Here is a 19,647-nt window from a genome sequence, read left to right as displayed (position 1 = left end):
TGACACCCTTTTAGATTCCTGAAAACCGCTATCATGTCTTCCCCTCAATCTTCTCTTTTCCAAACTAAACAAGCCCAGTTCTTTCAGCCTTTCTTCATAGGTTACATTCTCTAGACCTTTAATCATTCTTGTCACTCTTTTCTGGACCCTCTCTAATTTCTCCATATCTTTCTTGAACTGTGATGCCCAGAACTGGACACAATACTCCAGCTGAGGCCTAACCAGTGCAGAGTAGAGCAGAAGAATGACTTCTAGTGTCTCGTTCACAACACACCTGTTAATGCATCCCAGAATCAAGTTTGCTTTTTTCGCAACAGAATCACACTGTTGACTCATATTTAGCTTGTGGTCCACTATAATCCCTAGATCCCTTTCTGCTGTAGTCATTCCTAGACAGTCTCTCCCCATTCTGTATGTGTGAAACTGATTGCTCCTTCCCAAGTGGAGCACTTTGCATTTGTCCTTACTAAACCTCATCCTGTTTACCTCAGACCACTGCTCCAATTTATCCAGATCATTTTGAATTATGACCCTATCCTCCAAAGCAGTTGCAACCCCTCCCAGCTTGGTATCATCCGCAGACTTAATAAGCGTACTTTCTATGCCAATATCTAAATCATTGATGAAGATATTGAACAGAACCGGTCCTAACACAGACCCCTGCGGAACCCCACTTGTTATACTTTGCTGTTATATTGTTCCCTTGTATGTGTCCATTTTTCTAAATCTGTGTTTCTCCACCTTTTGGTTACCAGAGACCTACTTGTGCCTTCCTAAACTATCATAGGGTATGTCCACACAGCAAAGTTATTTCAAAATAACACAATCACTATTTTCAAAATAATTTCAAAATAGCGGTCAGCTTTTTTCGAAATAGGTATTTCAAAATAGGGGCTGTGTAGACAAGGAAGAGGGCCTATCTAGAAATAAGCCATAAGCTGGGTCTACACTACAGTATTCTGTCAACAGAAGAGGCCTTCTATCAACAAAACTAGGGAGAGTCCACACTACAAATGTTCTGTTGAAACAAAAAGCAGTCAAGTGGCACTTTAAAGACTAGCAAAATAGTTTATTAGGTGAGCTTTTGTGGGACAGACCCACTTCTTCAGACCATAGCCAGACCAGAACAGACACAATATTTAAGGTACAGAGAACCAATGTTGCGAATGTGTCAACAGAACGCAGCAGTTTTCCTGGCAGAGCTCTGTCTTGACTGTAGTAGGAATAGTGCCTCTGTTGACAGATTCTGTTGGGGGTCGGGGTAGGGAGCTCTGTCAACAGAGAGGGCTTCTGGTTCACTGGGCTGCCCTGTTTCCAGAACTTCCGGTTGGTTGTTCTGTCGACAGAAAGCGTTAACAGGGGCAGCCTGTGTTAGGTGTGTTCTGCAGACAGAGGTTCTGTTTTGAAATATCTGTCGACAGTGACATCTGTTGACAGAACTCTGTAGTGTAGACACAGCTATTGAAACAGGCTGCATTGTATTTAGGCACTCTATTTAGAAATAGGTGAGCACTATTTTGATAAACATTTTGGCCACTTCTACACGTGCATGATCTTCCAGAAGACTGGCACCTTCTTCTGGGAGATCAGTGGAGTGTCTATACATGTAAGGCGCTCTTCTGGAAGGAATCTGGAAGAAGGCGCCTCATCTTTCAGATTCTGTACTCTGCTGCAGAACCAGGAAGAGTGCCTTCTTCCAGAAGATTATTCCAGAAGAAAACGTGTAGACGCTAGCAGACCGGTTCTTCTGGAAGAAGCGGTCCTCCATGGTGGCAGCCGGCCGGAGAGTGGAGACACTCTAGGCAACCCCAGCGGGGCTTTATGGTCTCTGGGTCCTGCAGCTTTTAAAGCTGTGAGGACCTGGAAACCCCGTGGCAGGAAGCTGAAAGTGTGGAAGGTGGCAGCTGATGCAGGGCTGCCAGCCACACTCCCCCGAGGCCCTGCGTTGCCCACTGAACTCTGACCTGGAGAGATGGCCAGCAGACCAGCACCCCGCACCACCCAGGGAAGCCCTAGGATCCCGGACAAGGGCAGCTAGGACCCTGACCAGGCTTCCAGATGGAGGGCCCCCTCATGGACAGAACCAGAGCTCCAGGACCTCCTGGGGCTCTGGTGTGATGAAGAGGTGCTCTGGGACACCAGTGGTCACCAGAGGAATGCCCCCACCTTCACCCACCTTGCACGGGGCCTGCCTGCCCATGGCTACCCCTCCTAGACACCCAAGCAGGGCCAGTGTAAAGTGAAGGAACTGAGGCAGGGGTACATGCAGGCCCAGGACAGTGCCCACACGTCCAGCCGTGCCCCAGCCAGCTGCCCATTCTACAGGGAGCTGCACAACCTCCTGGCTGCCAGTGATGCCTCACCACCCCAGGTCACCATTGAGATGGCGGACCTGAGCCCCCTGATGCACTGGAGGGAGAGGAGGGCCCTGCCACTATAGACATACTGTCCAGGAGGGAGTCCTCAGATGGCTCCCAAGTCATTGAGCCAGGCCCCCTCCAGTTGGGCATCAGTCAACCTGTTCAAGGCTTCCTCAGGTAAGTGCTCACCATGGCAAAGCCTCGGGGGGTGGGCACATGCGGGCTGCACTGCCAGGCTCCGACCCTTGATGGCCCGTCCCCAGTCAGGGCGCGGGGCACATCCATGCCTGTGGGCAACATCTGGCTCCCTCCCCCATGGAGAGCCCCTTCAGTGTGCTCAGGGTCCCTCAGGGGGCATGGCTGCACCCAGCCAACCTGCTCCCCAGACAGGGACCCCTCCCAGTTGAGCCCCGCAGCCCACAAGCCCATTGCAGGGGGGCCACCATGGACAGCACCTCCGCCCCAGCACCATGCCCCAGGGCCAGTGTGGTGAGTGCAATGGGACCCGCCAGCTGGCATCCCCTGGGATACAGCCATCCAGTGGGTCTGGGGTGGGGGTAACCACCTGGGGGGCTGGGATCATGCCATCCGTGGTCTGGATGCAGCATTGGCCCCCCTCCCCTCTACCCTCTCTCTTACAACAGCACCATCTGAGGGCCGGGGGAGCTGGATGAGGAGCCCAGGGCCCACCAGCCCCATCCAGGCTGGAGGACCCAGCAGCCCAGCAGCCAGGACCGGACTGGACCCAGCCCCCTGGCAGGGTGGCCATGGGTGGATTGGACCAGATGCCAGGGCCACAAGGATGAGGCTGCAGCCTACACCACTGCCCTCTGCCACCAGAACACCCTGGCGGAGAGGCGGCTGGCCCTTGATGAGGCTGAGCTGAGCTGGAGTCATGACACATTGGGGGATGTGGTGGGGATGCTCCACACAGTGTGCGGGGCCCTGGCTGACCAGCCCCCAGCAACCCTGGAGGTCCCCCTGCTCCCTCCCCCACTGCTTCCTGCTGTTCCTCCACTGCTCCTGCCCCAGCCCATGGGCCCAAGGCACTGGCAGCCCTACTGCCCCCAGGCATGCCCACAGATGCCCTGAGGGACCTTGAGGCTTTGATTGTGGCCTCACTGGGTCCCATGGAGGGTCCCCTGAGCTGCAACCCATCCCCTTCCCCTGCCAACACTGAGCCTGCCACAGACCACCTGCACCTGCTGGTGCTCCCAGCCCCATCAGCATCCTGCAGGGGACCACACACCTGGGGTGGGGTGGGTGCCGGGGCTTGGAGCTCTCCATCCTGTCCCTTGATTAGAGCTCCCACCATCCCTGTCTCAGGTCCTGTCCCAGTTCGAATGCCCCTGTTCCCTGACCCCCATGTTTATTGTTAGTCAATATTGGGTTCATAGACATTAGTTTTATTATTTCCTAGTTACTATTTACACAAAGTTTTCTTCTGTTCTATGTTGTGTGGCATCTCTTGCAGTTTATGTGCCATGCAGTGCTGTAGTCTGGGGTGTGGATTGGGATGTGGCCCCATCGATTGCTCCAAAGCAGTTCAGGAACCCCAGAGCAGTGAAGTCAGCCATGACAGCGTCTAGGTCTGAGATGCGGACAACCCTCCAGAGCAGGAGTGTGTTGATGGCCATCACTTCCTACAAGAGAAGGAGACCAAACACATGAGAGACTGAGGCAGGGAGTCCTTGGGCCCTGGTGGGCTCCCCTGCCCCCTCTTATTCCCCTTTCCCCCCGGAATCTCTGGGTGCCCCCCTGTGAGGCTTGCCCCTGGCAAAAGGTCTGTGTGAGGGTGAAATGGCATGGTCCCCTGGGGATGGGACTTCCCCTCCAACCCCACCCTTTGCACCCCAACCCCAGTCACCAAGGGTCTCCCTTGGGTGGGACTCCCTCCTCTGCTCCCCCAGGGGGTCTGTTTCCTGAGAGTATAAAGATAATAATAAAAAACCATTACCGAGATATACATCTCGTAGAGCTGGAAAAGACCTTGGAAGGTTAATGAGTCCAGTCTGCTGCCCCCTGAGCAGGGCCTAGCACCCTCCCTCTTTTTTTAAAAAAAAAAAAGAAATCTGTTGACCCCAAGTGCCCCCTCAAGGGCTGAGATCACAACCTCAGGTTTAGCAGGCCATTGTTCAAACCACTGAGCTGTCCCTCTCTCTCACCTACCCTACCTCCATCAGCATGGCCCCAATAGTGGACTTCCCCAAGCCAAACTGGTTCCCAGCAGAGCGGTAGCTGTCCAGAGTAGCAAGCTTCCATATGGTGATGGTGATTTTCTTCTCCAGGGGGATGGCAGGCTGAATCCAGGTGTCCTGTCTGCGGAGGGTGGGGGCAAGCCAGGCACCGAGCTCCAGGAAGGTGGCCTTCTGCATTTGGAAGTTCTGCAGCCACTGCTGGTCATCCCACTGCCCCATGACTAGCTGGTCCCACCATTCAGCACTGGTGTGGTGCCCTCAGATCTGCCTGATCTCCCAGGGTGGTGAGTGTTGGCACCCAGCAGAAGTGGAGGATGGTAGTGATCAGGGTGATCAGCAGCTCAAGCAACTGGGAGTGAGTCCTGCATAAGCCCAGGGACTGCTATAGCACCATGGCTGTCTGGAAAGTGCAAACTCTTGCAGAAAGCTTGTGAGGCCTGCAGTAGCTATGCTGTCTCTCAGTGAGGTGGGCAAGCCTCAAGTGGGTAAGGGAAGTCCCTTTAAGGAAGTGCCAGGCTGGGGCTCCCACAAGGGCTTGCCATCCATGCAACACTGTTTGACAGAGTCCAGGGCCAACAGCTGGGCAGTCTGGCAGCTCTGGTGACAGAGCAGATAGCTTTTTTGGTCTGCTTTTGTGTGTCAACAGATCACTCTAGTATAGGGGTAGCCCTTGAGAGAGACAAAAGGAGCCAAGTTTCCCTAGTATTTCTTGTTATGTTTTCAATATTGTCAGTCACTGCTTTTTGTATGATCTGCATGTAAGGCATGTCTTACTTGCTTACGCTGATCAACACATGGCCACTAATTAATCTGTTAATTGTTAAAATAAAGTCCAATTCAACAAGATATGTGATATGAATATGTTAATCTGATTTTTAAATTTTATTTCAAATGAAGTGCACAAATATTTTTTCTACTGGATGGCTAACTTTGTATATTAGAGATAATTCAGTTGATTTAGTTTTAGAAAATAATAATACAAAAAATCAGATGGCAGCACTTACTGCACTATTAATGAGATATTTGTGCATGTTTTGTTGAGACAAGTCTTTCAATCTGGAGAATGAAAGTTTGACAAGGACACTCAGAGCATCTTTCCAATGCTCAGCCAGCTGTACTATTTTGGTTTTGTTCAGTCACTGCTGTCCAGGGGTTTGTGGAATGGAACGAGAGCAAAGTTTTGACAATGAGTTTTCTGAGTTGTGGGTTTTCACTTTGGCCTTTGATCCGGAAAGCAGGTAGAGTCACTCCATGACCCTCATTGCTTGACAGCTGTAGCCACGTGTTCAACAACAACATTTCACTTTCTAACGCGGAGAATGGGTTTTCTGTTCATGCATGTGAGGCTCATGGGAAATAATCCTCAACATTTCAGAGTTGATTTTAAAAGGGATGAAATTATTTCACATAGGAGAGGCAGATCCATGTCTTTACCATTGTCAATAGTCAGAAATGCAAAATATGTGACTATGCCATAACAGTTGCTCTCTTTGTAGAATTGGAGGGTTTTTTTAAAGGCTGTGACCTTGTCAGCCAACACAAAGACACTCAATGTACTTCCCTGCATAGAGTTAACCTTCTTTCAGTGCAAGTTGGCACATGCAGACAAGGAGGAGGAACTAACAGCATTTGACCACCTTCCTCTCTGCAGTAAGCCAGCAACAGCCAAGCGGACACCACCATAGAAGCGCTGCCACATAACATTAAGCTGTCAGTGGAAATGTATTAATTTAGATGGACTCTACGAGTGAGAGACCTAGTACTGACCAAATAGCAACTCTGAGAGTGATCATGGAACAGTCATTTGAAAGAAACTCACCCCGTAAATGACCTTCATAGACTTTGGAAAAGCCTTTGACAGCGTTGATAGAGGCACTTTGTGGAAACTGCTACAACAACATGGCATCCCATCCAAAATTATTAACGATTCGTTCAACGTATGAGCCCTCAACATGCCAAGTTATTTACGATGGTGTCTTGACAGAATCCTCTGGTGTACTGTCAGGAGCACAACAAGGGTGCCTATTGTCACCTACTTGGGGAGTATTATGGGCAGAGATGGAGTAACGGACAAGGATATCAGTGCCAAGACAGGGAAAGCAACAGCTGCATTCAAGGCTCTCCATCCCACATGGAGTTCACAAATAGTATCTGTGAAGACAGAATTGCAGATCTTCAATACAAATGTGAAGAGCGTGCTCTTGTACGGACGTGAGACCTGGCGTACTAAAGTGTCTTCCAATCGCAAGCTACAGGCATTCATAAATAGATGCCTGAAAGACATCCTTCACATCAAATGGCAAGACTTTGTCACGAATGGGGAACTTTGGAACAGAGGAGGAGAAGAACAAATAGATGTTGAAATCAAGAGAAGTAAGTGGGGATGGCCAGGCCATGCTCTCAGAAAACCATCATCCAACATAGTCCATCCAGCTCTCGAATAGAACCTGCAAGGAAAACACAAACTGAAAAACATTCCAACATTCTCTTCCTCCTTTATGTTTTTCTTGTGGCTTCCATTGAGAATTTAAGGTACTCTGCTGGATGATGGCTTTCTGCGAGCATGGCCTAGCCATCCCCACTTTCTTCTCTTGATTTGAATGTCAGATGGCTCCTGTCCTTCTCTGTTCCAAAGCTCCTCATTTGTAACCAAGTCTTGCCATTTCTAGGCCTAATTTCTGATGCACTCATTTTAGTGCGCTGATTTCTGATACCACATTTTTCTAGTTTACCTGACATGATGTTAACACGGTCCTTGAATTATATCAGTAGGCCTTTTTCTCTGGACTCATTCAGTCAGTCTTGTCTTGCTTTTGCACCTTTTCCCCATACACATGTATTGTTGTAGGCTATTGTGACATTTAGAAACATTCACTCCCTTATTACAGTTGAGCTCATAGTTGAATATATTGATAGGCCCAGATATTACAATAGAGGTCATATCTATGGCACTTCTATCTCCCTCCTTTTTGTAGCATTCTCACAATCTTCGTGGCCTCCCTTTACTACAGATGCTGGATACAATGCGTTTCACCGGCATAACATGAGCCATATACTCAGCTTTAACCTTGGCCCCTGCAGAATGCAGAACACAGGCACAAGGTATATTCTAAACCCCTTAGAATGTTAACAAGTCACACACAATTTTCAACAGAACACTGACAGGGGAACCTGTAAGGGAGGTACTGTTTCCTTGCCGAATGTAAAGCTTCTACTACTTACAGACGACAAACAGTGGCTATTCAAAGTGTCACCTTTTTAAAATAAGTAATGAAAAATGAGTATCTTGCCATTTTGTTCTTAAAAACAGTTGAATTGGTTTAGCTCAAAGTCCATCCCTCACCTCCCAAAAAATCAATCGTTGACTGAGTATGAATTTGTGAAATGTTATTCAGAAAAAAAAAACAGCTTGAAAATATTCTAGCAGAAAACGACCCTTTACAACTGAAATATTGACACACTAAAGATGATTTTATGAGCTTTCAAATACTTCTGCCAAACATAGAAGTTTGGCAATTCCTTGTGTGACAAGCCTCTGTCTGTAGGTTTGGGTTGCTCCTGTCCTTCCAGTATAGCAGCTCTCCAGGGGAATGGTTTGGGGAGCCCAGGCCCATCTACTACTCTAGACTCCAGCACTGGGACCCTAGTTAAGAGGCAGCTGATGGGGCTGTATCCCTGCTCTAAAATTCAGTGGCCTTCCCCTGGGCCACTTCTCCCAGTGCCTTTCCCCTGTAGCTGGCTGCACTATCCTGCTCTTCTGAACCTCCAGCCTCTCCTCCTTGTGCACCTCTCAACTTCTTCCCCATTCTGTCTGGGGGAAACCTTTTATTGTAAGCCAGGAGGCCCTACTGGCAACAGGTGCCTGATTGTCCCCTGTTGCAGGCTGATTTCTAATTAGCCCCAGCTGTATGCCTGAGCTGTAGGGCCGCACACTCTGCAAGCCTAGGTGGAGAGCAAAACAATATTCATCCAGCTCCCAAAATACATGCCCTCCATCAGGCCCTCGCTGTATGCAGCCTGTGGTCTGCCACACCTGTCATTTCTGAAAATATTCTGTCAAAGGCATCAACCAGGCTTCAAGTTCATGTTGCAGTTCATACACTTTGTTTAATACTTTGCTATGGCATAACCACTATCTGTAAGAATAAGTGATGGAATTTGGAACTCATTTTTCATTTTATTGCAAAAAGCTGAGAACTGAGTCCATTTGCTATCACACAATTCATAAATTTAACAACCATACTATGGACATCATTAAGCTCTGGAGACAATTTCTTGGTTGTCAGAATCACTTGATGAGTAAAACACTGTGGCTGCATCTAACAACATTCTGAATTCAAATTGAGTTATATAATTTGCGCTACACAAATTGTGTAGTTTTTTTTTTTAGTGTAATTCAAAATACGCTATTTCGGTATTTGGCACTGTCTAAACAGCACCAAATGTCAAAATAATGCCCTGTTTCAAGGCATCCCTTACTCCTCCTGCTACAAGGACTACAGGCATGCCGAAATAGTGTGCTTGTTATTTCGAAAACTATTTTGGACTGACATGCGCGTGTATCTTGAAATAGCTCTGCTGTGTAGATGTTGCTTAAGCAGCCGGTGCAGCTTCAATCACTCTCAGAACTACATGTGAATGTCCATCTGTCATTGCAAATTCCAGTGCTGTGGTACCTCTGATCTCCATGTCCCATTACAAGCTCATTTAGTACCCAGACTATTTCAGCCATGGTTGTGTTTTGTGGCAGTTCTTCACAGCAGAGTAGATCATTGTGAAATGCTCCTTCACAGGCACAGTGCACAGACACAATAACATCCACTGCGTTAGAAATGTCCATTGACTCATCCAACTGAATTGCAAACCAGCTTGATTCTCTCACCCTGGCTATCAACTGAGCTTTGATATCTTCTGCAATATCAGTGACTCAACATGAGACAGTGTCATTTGAGAGTGTAATGCAACTCACTTTTTTGGCAGTTGCATCTCCCATGATTTCTAGACAGGTCCTTATTATTGACAGAGCTGATTATTGCTTCATCAACTGTAAATGAGAATTTGCAGTTAGCGATGTGTGGAGACAGTAGAGATGATGCTTCATTAGCAGTAGTAGTAGGCATCCTTCAGTCTGCATAGACTATGGATTGCGCCCTTTATAGTTTCAACTGAGGACTTCATTTACAGCGTCTACTGTGACTATGAAGACCCACACGAGAGTGACAGTCCTTGCTGCATCTCTTGCAGATGTGGTGGGTGTCTGGCAAGTCCTTAGTGTGCTTTCTGTGCACTGAATCCCCATCAATCAGCATTGACAACTATACGTTAGAGGTTGTCCACGAGTTCGTTTACCTCGGGTCCACCATCACTGACATCCCGTCGTTGGACACTGAGCTAAATAGGAGGATCGGAAAAGCGGCCACAATTCTGTCCAGACTCAGCAAGAGAGTGTGGAATAACAACAAGCTGTACACTCACACCAAAATGCAAGTCTACAAAGCCTTCATCCTCAGCACCCTCCTTTATGGCAGCGAGACTTGGACCCTGTATGCCCGCCAGGAAAAGAAGCTGAACTTCTTCCACTTGCGCTGCCTCAGGCACATCCTTGGAATATCATGGAAGGACAGAGTGACCAACACTGCCGTCCTCGAGCAAGCTGGAATCCCAACCATGCACACCCTCCTGAGGCAGCATCGGCTCCGCTGGCTTGGCCACGTCCACAGGATGAATGATGGAAGGATTCCAAAAGACATCCTGTATGGTGAGCTAGCCTCTGGCAAAAGACCTCCCGGACGCCCTCAGTTGTGCTACAAAGATGTCTGCAAGAGAGACCTCAGAGAGGTAGACATCGAGCTGGACAACTGGGAAGAACTAGCAGATGACCGCAGCAGATGGAGGCAGGGGTTACACAAGGGCCTTCAGAAGGGCGAGATGAGGATCAGACAGCTAGCAGAGGAGAAGCGAGCGCACAGAAAGCACACTAAGGATGCTTCATTAGAAGTTATGGTAATGTACAGTAGGTTTTTTTTGCCTCTTCAATTCATCTTGTTTCCTTTGGAAGAATTCCTCTTTTCTTTTAAATTTGGATGATTTCTTTCAAGAGGTCAAATAATTTTTGAAGGTTTCATGGCATCATAGCTCAGATTCACACCATACACAACACCGTGAGGTTTGGGGCATCCCACCACCTCACTTGCAACAAAACTGTACTAAATGTAAAATGAATTATTTTCAATTGAAAGCTCAATATTTGCTTTTCTTCCCCATCCCTTCTTCCATATCATGTTTGGAGTAACTGGCATCTCTGTTAGGCTTTCTTGAACTTTCATTATTTCACAAAAATATCAGTCCAGAGGTAAATGCTTTGAAAATCACTTTGTCTGGTTTCACAAAAAAAAGTTTTACCAGAACTTAATCTTTGCTTCCCACTAACTACAGGTTGAACCTCTCTAACCTGGGACTCTCTTATCTGGCAACATCTGTAGTCTGGCATGATTTTAGTTTGCTAGATATCCTTTTATCAGGGATGTAACCAAGTTTCCTGTGGTCCCATAAAGTTTGCTTCCAGCCACCAGTCCTGGCTCTCAGTATTCTGTGCTATTATTTAGATCTAATTTAACCCTAAATGTCTTCTAAGAGCTCAGTAGGCAGTGGAAGTGTTGTTAAGTATGCTAGACAATATTGACCTCCCATCATTTGGTAAATTCTCTCATTTGGCACCAGTGAGATCCCAAGGGTGCTGGACTAGAGATGTTCAACCTGTATTTCCTTCCAACAGATGCAGTTGAACGTGCTTTGCATATCAGCACTATGGCAGCTAATCTCAGCTGAACAGGTTCGTTTATTTATTTATTGTTTCTAATATTCACAAATAACTGAAAGGAGACAGTGATGGAAAATGCAAATACAACAAGCTCTTTGCATTTTAATACAAATATTCAATGCCAAGGAAATCTTAGGGGTTGGCAAAGAGGCTGCCATGGCCTGGTACCAGTCCCTGGTTTAGTCATTGAGATACACTGGTGTAGTTCATAGAATCCTTGAAAGGTAATGCTGGAAGGGATGCTGAGAGATCTTCAAGTTCAGCCAGACCATCCCTGACATGTGTCTGAATCCCCCTGACTTGCTCTAAGCTTCAGAGTTCAAGCCCCAGCCTAAGTTACAACTTTCAAGGGTATCTATACAGTTATTTTAGAGCATTAGTGTGAGACCCACTAGCCTGAGAGCATCACTCTAAGATGGGAGGCTTGCTCCCAGATGCTGTGCAGGCATACCTCTAGGTGCTATGGTGATACAAACTGAACAGCTGCTGTAAGTGAAAAGCATCTCGCATTGTGGAGTGAAATAGTTGTGCCTGACCAATCTGATTAGCTTCTATGATGAGGTAACTGGCTCTGTGGACATCAGGAAATCAATGGGTGTGATATACCTTGACTTTAGCAAAGCTTTTCATACAGTCTCCCACAACCTTCCTGCTCATACGTTAAGGAAATATGGATTGGATACATGGATTGTGAGATGCATAGAAAGCTGGGTTGACGAACATGCCCAACGGGTAGTTGTCAATGGCTCAATATCTGGGTGGCAGTTGGTTTCAAGTGGAGTGCCCCAGGGATCAGTTCTAGGGCCAGCACTGTTCAACATCTTTATTAATGACCTGGATGAGGAGCTGGATTGCACCCTCAGCAAATCTGCAGATGACACGAAGCTAGGGGGTCAGGTAGATACGTTGGAGGGTAGGGCTAGGGTCCAGAGTGACCGAGACAAATCGGAGGATTGGGCCAAAAGAAATCTGATGAGGTTTAACAAGGAGAAGTGTAAAGTCCTGCACTTGGGATGGAAGAATCCCAAGCATTCTTACAAGTTGGGGACTGACTGGCTAAGTAGCAGTGCAACAGAAAAGGACCTGAGAATTATAGTGGGTGAGAGGCTGGATATGAGTCAACAGTGTCCTTGTAGCCAAAAAGGCTAATGGCATATTGGTGTGCATTAGGAGAAGCATTTCCAGCAGATCTAGAGAAGTTATTATTCCCTCTGCTCAGCACTGGTGAGGCCACATCTGGGAATTAAGAGTACTCATCAGGAAACACTGCATTTAATACATATATGTTTGTGGAATAATGACAGAGAGATAGCCAGGTTAGCCTGTACGCTATGAAAACAAACAAAGCAGTCAAGTAGTGCTTTAAAGACTAACAAAATAATTTATTAGATGATGAGATTTTGTGGGACAGACCCACTTCTTCGATCTGAAGAAGTGGGTCTGTTCCACGAAAGCACATCATCTAATAAATTATTTTGTTAGTCTTTCAGGTGCTACTTGATTCCCTTTTTGTTTTGATATATGTTTGTTGTGAGGGTGATCTTTCCTTACACGCTTGATTTACACCGAGAACATAACAAAGCTCAGCAATTACTTCAGAAATCACATGATTCGAGTTTTAAAGGACTTCTGCAGGAAAGTATGACTCTGACAAACTTCCCAGTGTAGCTGTATGGAAGATAAACTTAGCTGGACCTTTCATAAGAACTTAAGAATGGCCCTACTGGGTCAGGTCAATGGCTCACTATCCTTCTTCCAAAGGTGTCCGGTGCCAAATGCTTCTGAGGGAATAAACAGAACAGGATAACTGATGCTGAAGGAGTTCCATTAAAGCCATGCATGACCTCTCTAACTTCAGTCCATCCTTACTTATGCACTATGTTATTTCACAGTCTTTACAAAACTCTAGTGAATAAAGGTAATATTTTCAAAGGCTTGTTTATGCTCCATTCTCTTTCATCAGTGCACATTTAGACCTCTTCATCCAACACTTGGATCCCAAGACAGCTTCTTTTGAATTCCAAACCCAAACTGTCAGCTGACTGTCTCATTCAGCAGGTCAGTGCCTTTCAACTAGATGTTATCTCATGGTATATCTTGTCACTCATCTTGGAATTAGTTTATCGGGTAATCCACACCATCCCTGAGCAATGCACTCTCCTTTTAAAGCAGGGGAAAATCTGAAGCAATTGCAGTGCTTTTCTCAAAAAAAAAAAACCTTCAGGCCGAAAGTTTTGAGCTGATTGTAAGAGTGTCCCCTTTTGGAGACCCTTAATAAGCATTTATTTCCAGAAAAGACTGAGCAGCTACCCTACAAAACTCAGGATGCTTAAAGGTGTCTCAAGTGGAGCATTCCAAACTGAGGCACTCACAATCAGGAGACACTTCTGAAAATCATGGTTCTGCTTTTCAAACCGTAGGTAAGTTTGCAAATTCCAATATGCAGTGCTGTAGCCTAGTGTTGTTTACAGCCATAGCCTCAAAACTCAACATCGGTATAAAGGGTAAATGAAAAAAAATGCAGGATGTCGAGTAAATTTAATCCTTACAGCATGAGTTACTGTCACTATGAATACAATAAAAAACTGTGACCTTTGGAAAGGAAAGATAAAGGCCACTTATATCGAGCTTGCACAAACCTAAATGTCTTTAATAATTCCTTTTAGTATTCTACCAATGGAATCATACATTCAGTTCCAGACTCAAAGGACACATCAGCTTGATCTTCTTAAAAAAATTTTGCATATAGAATCTTCTGTAATTATCTTTGGCTGTTGAAATAAAATAAAGGGGCAGTAATGATTCACTGAAGTGTCAGCCTCACTGTGGAGGGGGATGGCCATCATTTCAGTGCTGTATACTAATTAATCAAGTTACTTTAAATCATGTAATTGTATTAGGTGAGATTCTGATTTTTAGGACATTTGACCTGAACTCCCCAAATAGTGAACAATGCAATAATGATCTTACCTGTTCCCCCCCTCTATCCTTCTTGCAGGGCTATTAGGCATAATTCCATCCTGTTTTTCTCTCTGAATCAGCTTGTACTCCAGAAGACATTTGCTACTTGTTACTTGGAAGAGGGGAAAGTAATCAGGAAGAATCAACATAGATTCTCCAAAGGAAAATCATGCCTGACCAATCTGATTGCTTTCTATGAAGTAACTGGCTCTGTGGATGTGGGAAGACAGTGGATGTGATATATCTGGAGTTAGCAAAGCTTTTGGTACTGTCTCTCACTGTATTCTTGCTAGCAAGTTAAAGACTTAAGGATTGGATAAATGAACTGTAAGATAGATAGAAAGCTGGTTAGATCACCAGGCTCAATGGGCTGTGATCAATGGCTCAATATCTGGCTCGTGATCAGTATCAAGTAGAGTTCCCCAAGGGTCAGTCCAGGGGCTGGTTTTGTTCAAAATCTTCGTTAATGACCCAGACGAAGGGATGGATTGCACTCTCAGCAAAATTATGCTGGAGGGTAGGGCTAGGGTCCAGAGTGACCTAGACAAATTGGAGGATTGGGCCAAAAGAAATCTGATGAGGTCCAACAAGAAGAAAAGCAGAGTCCTGCACTTAATACATAAGAATCCCAAACACTGCTATAGGATGGGGACCAACTAGCTAAGAAGGATGTGGTCATAAAAGGACCTGGGCATTACAGTGGATAAGAAGTTGGATATGAGTCAACAATGTGCCGTTGTAGCCCAGAAGGGTAATGGAATATCGGTCTGCATTAACAGAAGCATTGCCAGCAGATCTAGGGAAGTGATTATTCCCCTTTATTCAACATTGGTGAGGCCACATCTGGAATATTGTGTCCAATTTTGGATCCCCTATTACAAAAAAGACATGAACTTATTGGAGAGAGTCCAACAGAGGCCAATGTACTCTTTCACCTCGTGATTTTATATACCTCGATCATAACCCTCCTTCATGATTTCTCTTCTCATATGAAAGGTTCCAGTCTTTTTAATCTCTCCTCATAGGGAAGCTGTTCAAGACCCTTGATCATCAGGTTGTTCTTCTCTATATCTTTTCCAGTTTTAGGTTTTTTTTTTAAAGGTGGGGCAACCACAGGAGCAAAGCAGTGTTGAAGATGTGGGTGTATTGTGGATTTATAGAGGCAATATACAAAAACTAAGTGTGTGTGTGTGTGTGTGTGTATGTGTGTCGCATAACAACAGTCTACAAATATCTGACGTGTGAAAACCCCCCCAGAGCGAAAGGAAGAGGTAAGGATACGAAAAGGGAATGACTAGTTTGGAGGTAATATATGACTTGAGCTACATCTGGATCTGGTTCAACTTACTGTGCAACTTAAACTCTTTGGCTATGTCTACACTTGCCCCATACTTCGAAGGGGGCATGGTAATCAGGCTGATGGGAGATTACTAATGAAGTGCTGTGATGAATATGCAGCACTTCATTAGGCTAATTCTCTCCCACAGCAACTTCGAAATGTCAAACTTCAAAGTGCTGGCATGCCATGTAACCGCCGGCACTTTGAAGTACTTCGAAGTGCTCTTACTCCCCAAAATGTTGGTGCTGTACAAACACAGAACAAAATATGGTCTCTGTCCCATTTTGGGGAGTAAAGGCACTTTGAAGTGCCCGCAGCTACATGGCATGTCGGCACTTCGAAGTTTGACACTTCAAAGTTGCTGCGGGTGAGAATCAGCCTAATGAAGTGCTGTATATTCATCACAGCACTCCATTAGTAATTTCCCATCAGCCTGATTGCCAGGCCCCCTTCAAAATAGGGGGCAAGTGTAGACATAGCCTTTCTGCTCCATAACAGAATTATTTGGATCCAAACTCCATTTGAATGAATGTTCATGCCCTTCACAAATAATTAGTTGGTGAACATGAAAAGTCAATATTCAGTTTAAGTCACTGAATAAGGCTGAAATAATGTTTTTCCATAATGCCAATGGAAAGCATGACAATAGTTAGACAGCTGGTACATGGCCATTGCCTTGTCTTGTTGACCAATATTGGCTCATTGTACATTGGTGCACCTTTTCTGTCTGTCTGCATACATGTGGTGCCTCAGGTCTTATTCTTGACGTATAAGCTCTATGGGGCAGGGATCATATTTTTTTCTGTGTTTGTACAGAACCTGACACAAAGGGTTCAAAGGGCTGGGATACTCCGATATAATAAATAATAGTTTTCACCCATTCATACCTTGCACTTTCAGAGGAGCTTTAATTTAAATAGTTGCCTACAAATTTTCAATTGTGGCCTCTAGTGACATATATAGTTGACCCTCTAAAAGTGCATGGAGCTAAACAAAAAATAGCTTCTTTCACATTTGTGATCCATGTCCAAAATGCTAGTATGATATATCTGCACTGCAAAATCACTGCTCCATGCTGGCCTATTAGAGTAGGACATTGTCGTTCATGTTGATGATAAGTACTTATATGCACTAGAAAGAAAATTGGTGACAGAAAAACCTGAGGCAGAAAGGTAAGATTTTGGATGGATGGTGTGCTATCCTGGATGGATCAGAAGGCCTGTTCATCCACAATGAGATTACCAGAAGATCATACTGAATGTGCTACTATGGTTGCCAATTTTCATTAATGGAGATGCTATATATGAAAATAGTGGAAATTTGTTTTTAACTAACAGAGGAAGGAAACTTACATGCAAACTTTTCAATGGCAAATGTGTATATTTTTGGATACTACAAACTGGAGGAAGGTACGGTGGTTCTTTTCAGCCTTATCTCTAACTTCTCAACCAATTTCCATTCTGAAAGTCTTTAAGGGAGAACCACGGCACATCTAACTAATTGTAATTAAAATCTTCAAAGGAAATGGCAAGATGAAAGTTGTTTCTAATTACTGTGTTATGATGTCAGCTTAATGATATGCCAGTTTTCCAAATTGATTTTATTAGAATGGAACACGAAGAATTAATTGAGTTGATGCATTGATCCATTTTATTTTCTGCCCCTTAAAATGTCCAGCAACAAAAAAGGCTGTTGTGATGTTGAATAGTAATGAGGGCTTGAGAGAGGAAGCTGAACCGAAGATGAAAGGGCTAATAAAAATAATTTAAAAATGCATAATGTAATGGCAGAATATACAGTTATGGCAGGGTGCAAGGTGGTAACATCCGATTTATCTCTAAGTTAGTTAGAATAAATGAAGGTTAATTACTTCATTATTTATTCTTATTCCTTTGTCTTCTTTTTCTTTACCTGCTGTGTAACAGTCTAGCCACTTGCTTTGAGAAGTTATGCCCCACTACTCTCCAAGGCCACGTCTACACTAGCAAGTCCTTTTGGAAAATCAGGCCCTCTTCCAAAAGAACAAACTGAGCGTCCACACACAAAAGAGTCTCTTTCAAATTCCTTTTGAAAGGATGTGGCACTTCTGGAGGCCCTCTTCCGCTCCCAAATGAGGAAGAGCACATTTTTCCTGAAGATTCTTTCAGAAAAAAGCATGTGTAGATGCTCTGGGGGCCCTTCTGTTGAAAGAGCAATCCTCATGGTGCTGGAGTTTTCGATCCCTGGCTTAGTCTTTTGAAAGAGTGGCGGCTGTGTGGACATTCTCTTTCGAAAGACCAGATTGCTCTTTTGACTGTGGACATGCTCTTTCGAAAGAAGATATTCCAGAAGTTCATCTTTCAAAAGATCACAGTAGCATAGATGCAGCCCAATAAGGGTATATCTGCACAACAGCCTTATTCTGAAATAAGCTATTCCAGAATAGCTGTTCCAGAATAGTTTATTTCAAAATAACACTGCTACACAAAGGCTACATCTACACGTGCATGCTACATTGAAATAGTCTATTTCGATGAATAACGTCTATACGTCCTCCAGGGCTGGCAACGTCGATGTTCAACTTTGACGTTGGGCAGCGCCACATCGAAATAGGTGCTGCAAGGGAACGTCTACACGCCAAAGTAGCACACATCGAAATAAGGGTGCCAGGAACAGCTGCAGACAGGGTCACAGGGCGGACTCAACAGCAAGCCGCTCCCTTAAAGGGCCCCTCCCAGACACAGTTGCACTAGACAACACAAGATCCACAGAGCCGACAACTGGTTGCAGACCCTGTGCATGCAGCATGGATCCCCAGCTGCTGCAGCAGCAGCCAGAAGCCCTGGGCTAAGGGCTGCTGCACACGATGACCATAGAGCCCCGCAGGGGCTGGAGAGAGAGTGTCTCTCAACTCCTCAGCTGATGGCCCCCATGGCGGACCCCGCTATTTTGATGGTGTGGGACGCAGATCGTCTACACGTGCCCTACTTCGACGTTCAACTTCGAAGTAGGGCGCTATTCCCATCCCCTCATGGGGTTAGCGACTTCGACGTCTCACCACCTAACGTCGATTTCAACTTCGAAATAGCGCCCAACACGTGTAGCCGTGACGGGCGCTATTTCGAAGTTGGCGCCGCTACTTCGAAGTAGCGTGCATGTGTAGACACGGCCAGAGGCTGCATCTACACTATAAGATAAATTTGAATCTATTTATATCGATTTTCCAATTCTGGAATTTACGAGTTCCATTTTTACCATCCTCCCTTCCACTGTGCTCCCCACAAAGTCCAGTCATTGCTACCACACACAAATTAGCTAACATCGATAGTTGCGGTAGTGCATTTTGGGAAGCTATCCCACAGTTCCCTCATCCCTGCAGCATTATGGGTATGCTTGCTGGTCTTGATGTCATCTTCCCCCATTGCATTTTTCTCATTCTCCTCCTGATCCCTGAAAATATGGCGATCTCTGGAAATAATGCAGAGACCTTCAAAATTCGAAGGAAGAATTTTTGGTTTCCCCACACATTACATTGCCAACACGGGTGCAGCAGCTGTATTTTGAACTGGCCATACACTTGTCCCACTTCCCATCATTGCGTGTATGTGATCCCTGAAATGAATGCAGGGGCTGGACTGTTTTTCAAAGTGAGAAGGAAGCGGAGAGGAAAGTGTAAAAAACATTTTTTTTTGGTTTCCCCCTTCAGTATATTGGTTTTGGGGAGAGTCTTTGGCTTTCCAGTGCATTATAAGGCTTCTGTGCCATGACTGTTTTCTCAACTGGCTATCCACTGAGTACCCTACCTCTCATGATTGCATGCATGTGATCCCTGAAAGTAATACAGGATCCGGGACTGTTTTTTAAAATGAGAAGAAAGAGGATAGAAAAGTGTAGGAAGAGAGAATTTTTGGTTTCCCCATTCATTATGTTGGTATTGGAAAGGGTATTTGGCTTTCCAGTGCACTATAAGGCTTCTGTGCAACGACAGTG

General features: G+C 45.4%; 1 long non-coding RNA gene across 1 annotated transcript in view; it reads right to left on the bottom strand.

Moving 5' to 3' along the window:
* Positions 1 to 3,843: 3,843 nt before the first annotated feature.
* LOC142008413 (uncharacterized) overlaps positions 3,844 to 19,647 on the bottom strand; it is a 34,182-nt gene continuing 18,378 nt past the window's right edge. The window contains exon 3 of the long non-coding RNA XR_012644134.1: positions 3,844 to 4,003. This is a non-coding gene — a long non-coding RNA (uncharacterized LOC142008413). The remainder of the gene's footprint in view (positions 4,004 to 19,647) is intronic.

Source organism: Carettochelys insculpta, chromosome 2 (genome assembly GCF_033958435.1).
Source record: "Carettochelys insculpta isolate YL-2023 chromosome 2, ASM3395843v1, whole genome shotgun sequence".
Taxonomy (NCBI): Eukaryota; Metazoa; Chordata; order Testudines; family Carettochelyidae; genus Carettochelys; species Carettochelys insculpta.
The sequence above is the reverse complement of the archived record's forward strand: the minus strand, read 5'-3'. Positions and strand labels throughout refer to the sequence as shown.